Source organism: Mustelus asterias, chromosome 19, assembly GCF_964213995.1.
Source record: "Mustelus asterias chromosome 19, sMusAst1.hap1.1, whole genome shotgun sequence".
Lineage (NCBI taxonomy): Eukaryota > Metazoa > Chordata > Chondrichthyes > Carcharhiniformes > Triakidae > Mustelus > Mustelus asterias.
The window spans coordinates 5,525,508-5,541,126 of NC_135819.1; the positions used below are offsets into that span (position 1 = coordinate 5,525,508).

Sequence of the window (15,619 nt, forward strand, 5' to 3'; positions counted from 1 at the left end):
CTTCCACTGAAACTAACTTAGATCAAAGGGAACTCCACAATTTAAAGAAAGAATCTTCATTGCTACAACAAGCAGCAGCCTCAGGGAGCTGGTGTAGCAAGGGAAAGTAAACCCTCAACTTGGAGAGCAAGTTTAGACCAGAATTCTCATCAGCTTTAATGTAACTACTGGTAGGAATTAAACTCCAATTCTGAACAAAATAGCTCACTGAACCATTTGTCATTTTCACAAATCTCTACAAATAGAAACGAGTGAACTCATCAAACTTGGTCATTCCAGCTGTCAACTTCACCTACCCACTTTCTCACCTTTGCTTTAGTCCCACATGTAGATTCATGCAAATTTCAGGCATAAATTCATGTCTTACTGAAAGTACAAGTTATTCATCTTGTATACATAGAAGCAATGGCCTACTCCTGCTTCTAGTTTCTATGTTTTTATGTAATCATCAGGACCCAGAACTATAACTAATTAGTTGAGTTTTCAGTGCAGAATATCAGAAACTAACAGTTAGCTCATTTGGATACCTAGATTTTTTTTATTCATTCACGGGATGTGGGCATTGCTGGCTCGACCAGCATTTATTGCTCACACAAAAACAGAAAAAAAGAGAAAATCGACTTCAGGAAGTGTAGAGGAGAACATGCCCCTGTCTACATCAACGGGGACGAAGTAGAAAGGGTCGAGAGCTTCTACCAGATCACCACCAACCTGTGCTGGTTCCCCCAAGTCGACACTATAGTTAAGAAAGCCCACCAATGCCTTTCTCAGAAGACTAAGGAAATTTGGAATGTCCGCTACGACTCTCACCAACTTTTACAGATGCACCATAGAAAGCATTCTTTCTGGTTGTATCACAACTTGGAATGGCTCCTGCTCTGCCCAAGACCAGAAGAAACTACGAACGGTCGTGAATGTAGCCCCATCCATCACGCAAACCAGCTTCCCATCCATTGACCCTGTCTACACTTTCCGCTGCCTCGGCAAAGCAGCCAGCATAATTAAGGACCCCACGCGTCCCAGACATTCTTTCTTCCACTTTCTTCTGTCGGGAAAAGATACAAAAGTCTGCGGTCACGTCTCAGCCGACTCAAGAACAGCTTCTTCCCTGCTGTTGTCAGATCTTTGAATGGACTTACCTTGCATTAAGCGGAGCAGGCTTGAGGGGCTAGATGGCCTACTCCTGCTCCTATTTCTTATGTTCTTATTATGTTCAGTCCCAAGAGCTATATCTAATTTCTTCTTGAAACCTTAACCTGAAGAGAATCCTGAACTAGGCCTCCCAAGTCACTTTGCGCTTCCAATTTCTGAATTTTCTCCCCATTTAGAAAATAATATATGCCTCTATCTACCAAAGTGCATAACCTCACACTTTCCAACGTTGTATTCCATCTGTCACTTCTTTGCCCATTTCTTAACCTGTCCATGTTTTTCTGCAGCCTGCTCATCTCCTCAATACTACCTGTCCCTCGACCTGTCTTTGTATCAGCTGCAAATTTAGCCACAATGCCCTCAGTTCCTTCATCTAGATTATTGATGTAGAAAGTGAAAAGTTGTCCGCTGCAGAACTCCGCTAGTCACTGGCTGCCATTCTAAAAACAGTCCTTTTATCCCCACCCTCTGCCTTCTACTAGTCAGCCAATCTTCTATCCATGCTAGTACCTTGCCTCTAACAGCAGCCTCCTGTGTGGCACCTTGTCAGAGGTCTTCTAGAAATCCAAATAGATAACATCCACTGGCTTTCCTTTGTATTAGTGTTTGTGAGGGATCACTTTGGGATCAGTGACCATAATTCTATTGGTTTTAAGATAGCTATGGAGAATGATAGGTCTGGCCCAAAAGCTAAAATTCTAAATTGGGGCAAGGCCAATTTTGATAGTATCAAGCAGGAATTTTCAAAAGTTAATTGGGGGAGTCTGTGGGAAGGCAAAGGGACGTCTGGTCAGTGGCATGCTTTCAAAAGTGTGTTAACCAGGGTTCAGGGTAAACACGTTCCTCTTAGAGTGAAGGGCAAGGCTGGCAGAAGTAGGGAACCCTGGATGACTCGGGATATTGAGGCCCTGGTCAAGAAGAAGAAAGAGGCACATAACATGCATAGGCAGCTGGGATCAAGTGAATCCCTTGAAGAGTATAGGGGATGTAGGAGTAGAGTTAAGAGAGAAATCAAGAGGGCAAAAAGGGGACACGAGATTGTTTTGGCAGATAAGGCAAAGGAGAATCCAAAGAACTTCTATAAATACATAAAGGGCAAAAGAGTAACAAGGGAGACAGTAGGGCCTCTTAAGGATCAACAAGGTAATCTGTGTGCGGATCCACAAGAGATGGGTGAGATCCTAAATGAACATTTCTCATCAGTGTTTACTATTGAGAAAAGCATGGATGTTAGGGAACTTGGGGAAATAAATAGTGATGTCTTGAGGAATGTATATATTACAGAGAAGGAGGTGCTGGAAGTCTTAAAGCGCATCAAAGTAGATAAATGGGACCTGATGAAGTGTATCCCAGGACATTGTGGGAGGCTAGGGAGGAAATTGCGGGTCCCCTAGCCAAGATATTTGAATCATCAATCGTCACGGGTGAGGTGCCTGAAGATTTGGAGAGTGGCAAATGTTGTGCCTTTGTTTAAAAAGGGCTGCAGGGAAAAGCCTGGGAACTACAGGCCAGTGAGCCTCACATCTGGGGTGGGTAGGTTAGAACATAACAGCGCAGTACAGGCCCTTCGGCCCTCGATGTTGCGCCGACCAGTGGAACCAATCTAAAGCCCCTCTAATCTACACTATTCCAATATCATCCAAGTATTTATCCAATAACCATTTGAATGTTCTTAATGTTGACGAGTCCACTACTGCTGCAGGCAGGGCATTCCACGCCCTTACTACTCTCTGAGTAAAGAACCTAAATCTAGCATCTGTCCTATATCTCTCACCCTTCATTTAAAGCTATGTCCCCTTGTGCTAGCCATCACCATCCGAGGAAAAAGGTTCTCACTATCCACCCTGCCTAATCCTCAGATCATCTTGTATGCCTCTATTAAGTCACCTCTTAACCTTCTTCTCTCTAACGAAAACAACCTCAAGCCCCTCAGCCTTTCCTCATACGATTTTCCCACCATACCAGACAACATCCTGGTAAATCTCCTCTGCACCCTTTCCAACACTTCCACACCTTTCCTATAATACGGCGACCAGAACTGTACGCAATACTCCGAGTGCGGCCGCACCAGAGTTTTGTACAGTTGCAGCATGACCTCCTGGCTCCGAAACGCAATCCTCTACCAATAAAAGCTAACACACCGTACGCCTTCTTAACAACCCTATCAACCTGGGTGCCAACTTTCAGGGATCTATGCACATGGACACCCAGATCCCTCTGTTCATCCACACTACCAAGTATCTGACCATTAGCCCAGTACTCTGTATTCCTGTTACTCCTTCCAAAGTGAATCACCTCACACTTTCCGCATTAAACTCCATTTGCCACCTCTCAGCCCAGCTCTGCAGCTTATCTATGTCCCTCTGTAACCTGCCACTTCCCTCCGCACTGTCTACAACTCCACCGACTTTAATGTCATCCGCAAATTTACTAATCCATCCTTCCACGCCCTCATCCAGGTCATTAATAAAAATGACAAACTGCAGTGGCCCCAAAACAGATCCTTGCAGTACACCACTAGTAACTGAACTCCAGGATGAATATTTCCCATCAACCACGACCCTCTGTTTTCTTACAGCTAGCCAATTCCTGATCCAAACCACTAAATCACCCTCAATCCCATGTGTCCGTATTTTCTGCAAAGGCTTACCATGGGGAACCTTATCAAACGCTTTGCTGAAATCCATACACACCACATCAACCGCTTTACCCTCACCCACCTCTTTGGTCACCTTCCAAGTTGTTGGAAGGTATTTTGAGAGACAGGATCTACAGGCATTTAGAGATGCAAGGACTGATTAGGGACAGTCAGCATGGCTTTGTGAGTGGAAAATCATGTCTCACAAATTTGATTTGAGTTTTTTGAAGGGGTAACCGAGAAGGTAGATGAGGGCAGTGCAATTGATGTTGTCTACATGGACCTCAGCAAGGCCTTTGACAAGGTACCGCATGGTAGGTTGTTGCATAAGGTTAAATCTCACGGGATTCAGAGTGAGGTATCTAAATGGATACAAAATTGAGGGTGGTTGTAGAGGGTTGTTTTTCAAACTGGAGGCCTGTGACCAGTGGTGTGCCTCAGGGATCAGTGCTGGGTCCACTGTTATTTGTCATTTATATTAATGATTTGGATGAGAATATAGGAGGCATGGTTAGTAAGTTTGCAGATGACACCAAGATTGGTGGCATAGTGGACAGTGAAGAAAGTTATCTCCAATTGCAACGGGATCTTGATCAATTGGGCCAGTGGGCTGGCGAATGGCAGATGGAGTTTAATTTAGACAAATGCGAGGTGTTGCATTTTGGTAGATTGAACCAGGGCAGGACTTACTCAGTTAATGGTAGGGCGTTGGGGAGAGTTACAGAACAAAGAGATCTAGGGGTACATGTTCATAGCTCCTTGAAAGTGGAGTCACAGGTGGACAGAGTGGTGAAGAAGGCATTTGGCATGCTTGGTTTCATCGGTCAGAACATTGAATACAGGAGTTGGGACATCTTGTTGAAGTTGTACGAGACATTGATAAGGCCACACTTGGAATACTGTGTGCAGTTCTGGTCACCCTATTATAGAAAGGATATTATTAAACTGGAAAGAGTGCAGAAAAGATTTGCTAGGATGCTACCAGGGCTTGATGGTTTGAGTTATAAGGAGAGGCTGGATAGACTGGGACTTTTTTCTCTAGAGCGTAGGAGGCTGAGGGGTGACCTTAGAGAGGTCTATAAAATAATGAGGGGCATAGATAAGGTAGATAGTCAATATCTTTTCCCAAAGGTAGGGGAGTCTAAAACTAGAGGGCATTGGTTTAAGGTGAGAGGGGAGAGATACAAAAGTGTCCAGAGGGGCAATTTTTTCACACAGAGGGTGGTGAGTGTCTGGAACAAGCTGCCAGTGGTAGCAGTAGAGGCGGGTACAATTTTATCTTTTAAAAAGCATTTAGATAGTTACATGGGTACGATGGGTATAGAGGGATATGGGCCAAATGCGGGCAATTGGGATTAGCTTAGGGGTTTAAAAAAAGGGTGGCATGGACAAGTTGGGCCGAAGGGCCTGTTTCCATGCTGTAAACCTCTATGACTCTATGTATAACCTGCTCGTTACCTCCTCAAAGAATTCTAACAGATTTGTCAGGCATGACCTCCCCTTGATGAAACCGTACTGACTTCACCTTATTTTATCATGCACTTCCAAGTATTCCGAAATCTCATCCTTAATAATGGACTCTAAAATCTTACCAACTAACCGTGTCTGTCATTTCTCATCTTTTGCCTCCATCTCTTCTAAACAGGGGTGTTACATTTTCCAGTCCTCTGGACTCTCTCTGACTCCAGTGATTCCTGAACGATCTTCAGCTATCTCCTTCAGAACTCTGGAGTGTAATCTCTCCCTAAATGTCAGTAAAATGAAGGAGATAGTCATCCAGTTCAGGAAGCATAGTGGAGGACATGCTGCTATCTACATCAATGGGGATAAAGTGAAAATGATCGAGAGCTTCAAGTTTCTAGGTGTCCAGATCACCAACAACCTGTCCTGGTCCCTCCATGCCGGCGCTATAGTTAAGAAACCCACCAAGGCTTCTACTTTCTCAGGAGGTTAAGGAAATTTAGCGTGTCTGCTACAACTCACACTAATTATTACAGATGCACCATAGAAAGCATCCTTTCTGGATGTATCACAACTTGGTATGGCTCCTGCTCCGACCAAGACTGCAAGAAACTACAAAGCGTTGTGAACGTAGCCCATGCAAACCAGCCTCCCCTCCATTGACTCCGTCTACACTTAGAGAAATAGAGGTTTACAGCATGGAAACAAGCCCTTTGGCCCAACTTGTCCATGCCGACCTCGTTTTTTTAACCACTAAGCTAGTCCCAATTGCTCGCGTTTGGCCCATATCCCTCTATACCCATCTTACCCATGTAACTATCCAAATGCTTTTTAAAAGACAAAATTGTACCTGCCTCTACTACTACCTCTGGTAGCTTGTTCCAGACACTCACCACCCTCTGTGTGAAAAAATTGCCCCTCTGGACCCTTTTGTATCTCTTCCCTCTCACCTTAAACCTATGCCCTCTAGTTTTCGACTCCCCTACCTTGGGAAAAGATATTGACTATCTAGCTGATCTATGACCCTCATTATTTTATAGACCTCTATAAGATCACCCCTAAGGCTCCTACGCTTCAGAGAAAAAGTCCCAGTCTATCCAGCCTTTTATAACTCAAACTTCCCGCTGCCTCGGTAAAGCAGCCAGCATTATCAAGGATCGGCACCCCGGACATACCCCCGTCGGGAAAAATATACAAAAGTCTGAGATCACCTATCAACTGACTCAGCTGAAGAAGCAATGATTGAATGGTGGAGCAGACCTGATGGGCCGAATGGCCTAATTCTGCCCCTGCCAGCATCAGTTGTAAATGCGCCTAGTTTGGGGGCGTTTAAGAGATCCGTAGATAGGTTCATGGACGAAAAGAAATTGGTTTAGGTTGGAGGGTCACAGTTTTTTTTTTTAACTGGTCGGTGCAACATCGTGGGCCGAAGGGCCTGTTCTGCGCTGTAATGTTCTATGTTCTATATCTTATGGTATTATTGTCGTCGCGCCATTTTACCAGATTCTCTCTTTCCCGTACTCCGTCTCACACACTTGCCCCAGATTGCTCGAAATGCAACATCTCAATCACTCTTTTCACTCAGAATTACATACAAAAAGGTTAGAAGTTAAAATTATAACTCAGGCTCGATGTCAATGCAGAGGTTATCCTTCAGTTGTACTGGACAGTAGTGAAACCACATTTGGACTACTGTGTACAGCATTGGGTCGCCTTATTTCAGGGACGATATGAATGCTTTGGCAAAAGTTCAGAGAAAGTTTACTCGAATAATTATGGAATGGGTGGATTGTCTTAGGAGGAAAAGGTTGGACAGGCTAGCCTTGTTTCCTCTAGAGCTAAGAGTAAGAGGGGACTTGATTGAAACATAAGATCCTGAGGGGGTCTTGACAGGGTGGATGTGGAGCAGATGTTTTCTCTTGTGGGAGAATCTAGAACTAGGGGGTCACTGTTTAAAAATAAGGCATCCACCATTTAAAATGGAGATGAGGAGAAATTTTTCACTCAGAAGGTCAAACATGTTTCTCGCGAAGGCGGTGGAAACAGTCTTTGAATATTTTTAGGCAAAGCTATATAAATTCTTGGTAAGCAAGGGATGATAGGTTATCGGGTGAGGTGGGATGCAGGTATGAGGTTACAATCAGATCGGCCACGATCTTATTAAATGGCGGAGCAGGTTCGAGGGACTGAATGACCTATTTCTGCTGCTTGTTCATAAGTATTAACTATGTCTCTTTGTAACAGGTATGATTTCACCCAGTGGAGAGGGTTCCTCCTGATTCCCATTGACTCCAATTTTGCTTGGGCTCCTTGAGGCCACATTTGATCAAATGCTCTCTTGATATCAAGAGCAGTCACTCTTAAACCTCTTGAGTTCAGCTCTTTTGTCCATATTTGGATCAAAGCTGGAATGAAGTTAGGATCTGAGTGACCCTGAACTGAACATCTGAGCAGGCGAACAGCTTATTGCTGACTAAATATTGCTCATTGTAGTGTTCTTGTCACCTTCCTTACTTTACTGACGATCGAGAGTAGACTGATGGGGCGGCAGTTGGCCGGGTTGGATTTGTCCTGCTTTTGGTGTCCAGGACATACCTGAGTAATTTTTCACATTGCTGGGTAGACGCCAGTGTTGTAGCTGTACTGGAAGAGCTTGGCTAGGGAAGTTCTGGAGCACAAGACTTCAGTACTATTGCTGAAATATTGTCAAGGCCCATAGCCTTTCTAGAATCCAGTGCCTTCCTGAAGCATAGTAGCAGTGGTGGTGTCATCAATCGAACACAGCGTTGTGGCCATTGATGGAACACCCACAATGTGAAAATCTGATTGAAACAAGAATCTTTTTTCACTCAGAAGGTGAGGGTAAAGTGGACATTGGTTACGATGTCTGCACCCAGCGAGCTATCACTGACTCTATCTTGCCCTTTCAAATGTCTCTAAGGTGTAAGAAACATTTCCTCTAATATCGAGCAGCATTTGTCCTTAACACTAAAGAGCAGAAGCACTGGGTTAGTTCATTCCTTTATGCTGTAGGATTGGTCACCAACAACCTCCTCGAGACAATGGGTTGGAACTGACTCTCGCAGACTTTGAGACTATCCTTAAAGCCTTCAGTGCATATTTTAGCCTGAAACAAAACCTTGTAAGCACCAAGTGCATTTTAATCCCAAAGACCAGGGAATATGTTGAATTATTTACCAACCTGTATCGCCTCGCTAGCTCCTCTGTTGAAAGGTGTACTTATTCATGACAACATTGTCATTAGAGTCCATGATGAGAAACTCTCAGATTTTTTACAGACCAAAGACGACCTCACTCTTTATCAAGTAGCTCTTCATGAGCCAGGTTAAACTCAGAAATAAACTGGGTTACAACCGTCACGACACCAAGGCTCTAGGTGACTCCAGTAACTGGGTAGGTCCAAGGACAGCAGCCCTGCTTACTCAGAAACCTGGCAAAAGGGCAGGAAACCCCACAGCATCCATTTTGAGATGACAATGTTGTGGTCACAGTTACCAAGATTGCCCAGCAGGGGGTGCAGAATGCTTCCAGTGCAGGAGGACTGACATTTTTAGCACTAGTCCAACAAGAATATTTATGAAATGAACACTATCCAAGACATTGGAAACCAGAGCAGGGATGAAATTAGAGTTTCTAAGGAAAGTCTAAGCCAGGATTATTTTTCAGTTACAATGCAAGTTAAAGGCTTTGACACCAACCTTAAAATTGACACCAAAGCTAGCATTAACATACTAGTTCATCACCTAGACAGTGTTAGGGACCAGACCAGAATCTCCAGGGTATATTATGCAGTTAGCCTAGACCCCAACTTTTACATTTGATTTTGGCATTAGGGTGAGCATAAGGTGTTTTTCTCCAGATACGGCTCTTCAGGGGGGTTTAAACTAATTTGTCAGGGGCAGTGGGAAAAGGAGTTGTAGTCCAGAAGTCAGTGTTGAGGGTGGTGAGGTATTGGGGAAGGTATCAAGGTCAAGGGTGGATACCGGTAGACAGGAAGGTGGGTTGAAGTGTGTCTACTTCAGTGCAAGGAGCATCTGGAACAAGGTAGATGAACTTGGGGCGTGGATTGGTACTTGGGACTACGATGTTGTGGCCATTACGGAGACGTGGGTAGAACAAGGACAGGAATGGTTGTTGGACGTTCCGGGGTATAGATGTTTCAGTAAGTGTAGGGAAGCTGGTAAAAGAGGTGGAGGAGTAGCATTGTTAATCAAGGATAGTTTAACGGCTGCGGAAAGGCACTTCGAGGGGGATCTGCACACTGAGGTAATATGGGCTGAAGTTAGAAATAGGAAAGGTCACGTTGTTAGGAGTTTACTATAGGCCCCCAAATAGTAATAGAGATGTGGAGGAAGAAATTGCTAAGCAGATTATGGATATGTGTGGGGGTCACAGGGTAGTTGTCATGGGGGACTTTAACTTTCCAAATATTGATTGGAACCTTTGTAGGTCAAATAGTTCGGATGGGGCAGTTTTTGTGCAGTGTGTGCAGGAGGGTTTCCTGACACAATATGTGGATAGGCCGACAAGAGGTGAGGCCACATTGGATTTGGTACTGGGAAATGAACCGGGCCAAGTGTTAGATTTGGTTGTGGGAGAGCACTTTGGAGATAGTGACCACAATTCGGTGTCTTTTGTTATTGCAATGGAGAGCGATAGGGCCGTACGGCAGGGCAAGGTTTACAATTGGGGGAGAGGTAATTATGATGCGATTAGGCAAGAATTAGGGGGCATAAGATGGGAACAGAAACTGTCAGGGAAAGGCGCTAATGAAAAGTGGAACTTTTTCAAGGAACAAATACTGGGTGTCCTTGATAGGAATGTCCCTGTCAGGCAGAGAGGAAATGGCCGAGTGAGGGAACCATGGTTCACGAAAGAGGTGGAATGTCTTGTGAAAAGGAAGAGGGAAGCTTATGTAGGGATGAGGAAACAAGGTTCAGATGGCTCGATTGAGGGTTACAAGTTAGCAAGGAATGAGCTGAAAAAGGGGCTTAGGAGAGCTAGGAGGGGGCATGAGAAGTCCTTGGCGGGTCGGATCAAGGAAAACCCCAAGGCTTTTTACTCTTATGTGAGGAATAAAAGAATGACCAGGGTGAGGTTAGGGCTGGTCAAGGACAGTAGTGGGAACTTGTGTATGGAGTCAGTAGAGATAGGCGAGGTGATGAATGAATACTTTTCTTCAGTGTTCACCAAGGAGAGGGGCCATGTTTTTGAGGAAGAGAAGGTGTTACAGGCTAATAGGCTGGAGGAAATAGATGTTCGGAGGAAGGATGTACTGGCAGTTTTGAACAAACTGAAGGTCGATAAGTCCCCTGGGCCTGATGAAATGTATCCTAGGATACTTTGGGAGGCAAGGGATGAGATTGCAGGGCCTTTGGCTTTGATCTTTGGGTCCTCACTGTCCACAGGGATGGTGCCAGAGGACTGGAGAGTGGCGAATGTTGTTCCTCTGTTTAAGGGAATAGAAATGACCCTGGTAATTATAGACCGGTTAGTCTTACTTCGGTGGTTGGTAAATTGATGGAAAAGGTCCTTAGGGATGGGATTTACGACCATTTAGAAAGATGCGGATTAATCCGGGATAGTCAGCACGGATTCGTGAAGGGCAAGTCGTGCTTCACAAATTTGATTGAATTTTTTGAGGAGGTAACTAAGTGTGTTGATGAAGGTGGGGCAGTTGATGTCATATACATGGATTTTAGTAAGGCGTTTGATAAGGTCCCCCGTGGTCGGCTTATGATGAAAGTGAGGAGGTGTGGGATAGAGGGAAAGTTGGCAGATTAGATAGGTAACTGGCTATCTGATCGAAGACAGAGGGTGGTGGTGGATGGAAAATTTTCAGACTGGAGGCAGGTTGCTAGCGGAGTGCCACAGGTCCTCTGCTATTTGTGATTTTTATTAATGACTTAGAGGAGGGGGCTGAAAGGTGGATCAGTAAATTTGCTGATGACACCCAGATTGGTGGAGTAGTGGATGAGGTGGAGGGCTGTTGTAGGCTGCAAAGAGACATAGATAGGATGCAAAGCTGGGCTGAAAAATGGCAAATGGAGTTTAACCCTGATAAATGTGAGGTGATTCATTTTGGTAGGACTAATTTAAATGTGGATTACAGGGTCAAAGGTAGGGTTCTGAAGACTGTGGAGGAACAGAGAGATCTTGGGGTCCATATCCACAGATCTCTAAAGGTTTCCACTCAAGTGGATAGAGCTGTGAAGAAGGCCTATAGTCTGTTAGCTTTTATTAACAGGGGGTTGGAGTTTAAGAGCCGTGAGGTTATGCTGCAACTGTACAGGACCTAGGTGAGACCACATTTGGAACATTGTGTGCAGTTCTGGTCACCTCACTATAAGAAGGATGTGGAAGCGCTGGAAAGAGTGCAGAGGAGATTTACCAGGATGCTGCCTGGTTTGGAGGGTAGGTCTTATGAGGAAAGGTTGAGGGAGCTAGGGCTGTTCTCTCTGGAGCGGAGGAGGCTGAGGGGAGACTTAATAGTGGTTTATAAAATGATGAAGGGGATCGATAGAGTGAACGTTCAAAGACTATTTCCTCGGGTGGATAGAGCTATTACAAGGGGGCATAACTATAGGGTTCGTGGTGGGAGATATAGGAAGGATATCAGAGGTAGGTTCTTTACGCAGAGTGGTTGGGGTGTGGAATGGACTGCCTGCAGTGATAGTGGAGTCAGACACTTTAGGAACATTTAAGCAGTTATTGGATAGGCACATGGAGCACACCAGGATGATAGGGAGTGGGATAGCTTGATCTTGGTTTCAGATAAAGCTCGGCACAACATCGTGGGCCGAAGGGCCTGTTCTGTGCTGTACTGTTCTATGTATAATTCTTAACAGCTAACTATCTCTATTGTTCCAATTTAAAGCAATATCCCCACAGACATACATCCTTCTTCAGAATTAGTTAGCACAAAATATAAGTATGCCTACCTGAAACACTTCTGGACAGAGACCCAGATAGCAGTTTCCAGAGGAGTATATATCCTCAAACAGCAGAACTTCACAGAAGTAACCCTAGTTCTCTGGCAGCCCCCAGATTCCAGACTTCAGAGAGGGGAAGAGAGGCACTACTCTCAACTCAAAAGCAGCAACTAAGCTTGAATTCTCTGTGCAAGCCTAGCTCCACTGAGTCATATGTCTGTACCTGTCAATCAACCTAATCAAGTGCTACCTAAGAACAGCAGAACATCATTTGTCTAGACTAAAGCAAACATCCTAGCAATTGGAAGCAATTATGCTGCAGCATTAACAATACAGGATGCTGGTTATAGACAGAATAGCACTGATAATACAAAAAAACTGCTAAAGCAGATCCTACACAAGGAACTGACAAACACATTTCTTAAAACATAGTATTATCACAACTGGCTTTAGTCAATACCCTTCATCCATCAGATCTTAAATTACAAGGTCCAGGTGGCACAAAACCGCCAATAAAAGATTGGTTCATTGCCGCTCTTCACCAGTAGAGGGTGACAGTTTGTTGATTCCCTTTGTTGTTTTCAATCAACAAATATCTTTGAGTGGAGATGGTGGCATACTCCTGGGTACTCTGGATAAAGGGGATGATGTCTTGCATCTGGACAACTAGATGCCTTTCATGGAAGTATTTCTGTTTTTCCTAATATACATTAATGATCTTGGTATGCAGGGGACAATTTCAAAGTTTACGGATAACCCAAATGTGAAGAGGATGGTGTAGAACTTAAAAAGGACATAGACAAATTGGGAGAGTGGGCAGATAGATGGCAGATGAAGTGATGCATTTTGGTAGGAAGAACCTGGAGAGACAATCTAAAATAGGGGATAACATTCTTAAGGTGGTGCAGGAGCAGAGGGACCTGGATGTATGGTTGCGTAAGTCATTAAAAGTGGCAAGACAGGTGGAGAGAGATCAGTTAATAAAGCGTACAGAATCCAGGGCTTTATTAATAGGGGCATAGAGTACAAGAGCAAGATGGTTATGCTGAACTTATACAAGAGACTAGTTGGACCTCAGTTGGAATATTGTGTACACTGTAGGAAGGATGTGAACGCATTGGAGAGAGTGCAGAAGAGGTTTGCAATACTGGTTCGAGGGATGAGAAACTTCAGTTTTGAGGATGGACTGGAGAAGTTGGGTCTGTTCTCCTTGAAGAGAAGGCGGCTGTTTGGTAGAGATGTTCAAAATTATGAGGGGCTGGACAGAGTGCATAGGAAGAAACCATGTCTGCTCATAAAAGGATCAAGAATGAGAGGGCACAGATTTGAAGTGGTTTGCAAAAGAAACAAATGTGATGTGGGAAAATCCTTTTCACACAACAAGTGGCTCAGATCTGGAATGTATTACCTGGAAGCATGATGAAGGCAGGTTTAATTGAGGAAGTCAAGAGGCATTAGATAATTGTTTGAAATAGAAACAATGTGCAAGGCTATGGGGAAAAGGCAGGAGAATGGTACTGAGTTACAATGCTCATTTGGAGAGCTGGTACAGACATGATGGGCTAAATGGCCTCCTTCTGTGCCGTAACAATTCTGTGAAGTCACCTGTAGAACTAGTGAATTCTCATCCTACAGCAGTTGGTGAGGTTCATTAATTGAGCAGTAAGTTCACCCTCCAACAGAGTGACACCATCGAGTAAACCCTGGGCTGAGATTGAGAAACCACTCTCACCGTCTCTCAGGCTCGAAAAGAAGCAGACACTCCAGGAAATGTAGAAAACGTGCAGGCCTGCAGGTGAGAGTGAAACAGTGCAGTCCCAAGGTCTCCCTCCCCAGCTTACTGCTTGCAAATGTCCAATCTCTGGAAATCAAGCTAGACAAACTTAGAGCCAGACTCACTTTCCAAAGAGAACTGAGGGACTGCTGGGTGCTCTGTTTCACGGAGACGTGGCTCACTCCTGCTTCACCGGACAGTGCCCTACAACCAGAGAGCTTCTCAATCCATCGAATGGACCGCACAGCGGCCTCAGGCAAGGCTAGGGGAGGTGGGGTCTGCTTCCTAATCAACACCTCATGGTGCCTAGATGTAGCAACACTGGCAACTTTCTGCTCCTAGACCTAGAATACACAACGCTAAAATGCCGCCCCTACTACCTTCCACAGGAGTTCACCTCCGTTATACTGATGGCAGTTTACATCCCACCCTATGCGGACGTGAGGATCGCGGTGGACGAAATATCCACCACTACAAATAACCTTGAGATGAAACATCCCGAGGCCTTGTTCATCTGGCTGGGGACTTCAATCAGGCCAAGCTCAAGAGCATACTACCAAGTTATCACCAACACGTCTCCTGTTCCACCAGAGGCCCAAACATCCTAGACCACTGTTACACGAATATCAAGTATGCCTACCGCTCTATCACCCGCCCACACTTTGGCAAATCAGACCACAAGGCTGTGCTCCTGCTCCCGGCTTACAAGCAAAAACTGAAGCGGGAGAATCCATCAAAGAAAGTCGTGCAAAGTTAGAACATAGAACATTACAGCGCAGTACAGGCCCTTCGGCCCTCGATGTTGCGCCGACCAGTGGAACCAATCTAAAGCCCCTCTAATCTACACTATTCCAATATCATCCATATGTTTATCCAATAACCATTTGAATGCTCTTAATGTTGGTCTGAGGAATCGGATGATCTCCTACGGGGCTGCTTGGAGTCAGTGGACTGGTCAGTGTTTAAAAACTCTGCCACCAGCCTGAACGCGTACGCCACTACAGTAACTGACTTCATTGGTAAGTGTGTAGAAGACTGTGTGCCAAAGAAGCAAATTCGTGTATTCCCCAACCGGAAACCATGGATAAACAGGGATATCCACTGCTTGCTGAAGTCCAGATCTGAGGCGTTCAAGTCAGGCGATCCTGACCTATACAAGAAAGCCAGATACGATCTAAGGAGATCCATCAAAGATGCCAAAAGATAGTACCGGACCAAGCTAGAGCCCCAGGCTAGCCACACCCACCCCCGCCAACTATGGCAAGATTTACAAGACATAGGCTACAAAATGAAGGTATGTAAAATCGCCGGCTCCAACACACCCCTTCCTGCTGAGCTCAATGCATTCTATGCCCATTTTGAGCAAGAGGTCAGCGAGAGCATGCCCTCCACCCTGGATGAACCTGTATCTGGGGTCACCATTGCAGATGTCAAAGCAGCTTTCTTGAAGGTCAACCCACGGAAAGCGACTGGCCCGGATGGGTTACCCGGACAAGCACTCAGACCCTGCACGGATCAGCTGCCGGGCGTATTCATAGACATCTTCAACCTCTCTTTACAACAATCTGAGGCCCCTACCTGCTTCAAGAAGACGACCATCATCCCAGTACCTAAGAAAAGCCAAGCAGCGTGCCTTAATGA

At 45.0% G+C, this 15,619-nt stretch overlaps 1 protein-coding gene across 2 annotated transcripts in view; it reads left to right on the forward strand.

Annotated features, from left to right (window-relative positions):
* tlcd4b (TLC domain containing 4b) overlaps window positions 1–15,619 on the forward strand; it is a 67,946-nt gene that overhangs the window by 22,776 nt on the left and 29,551 nt on the right. The gene's annotated exons all lie outside the window — the stretch shown is intronic.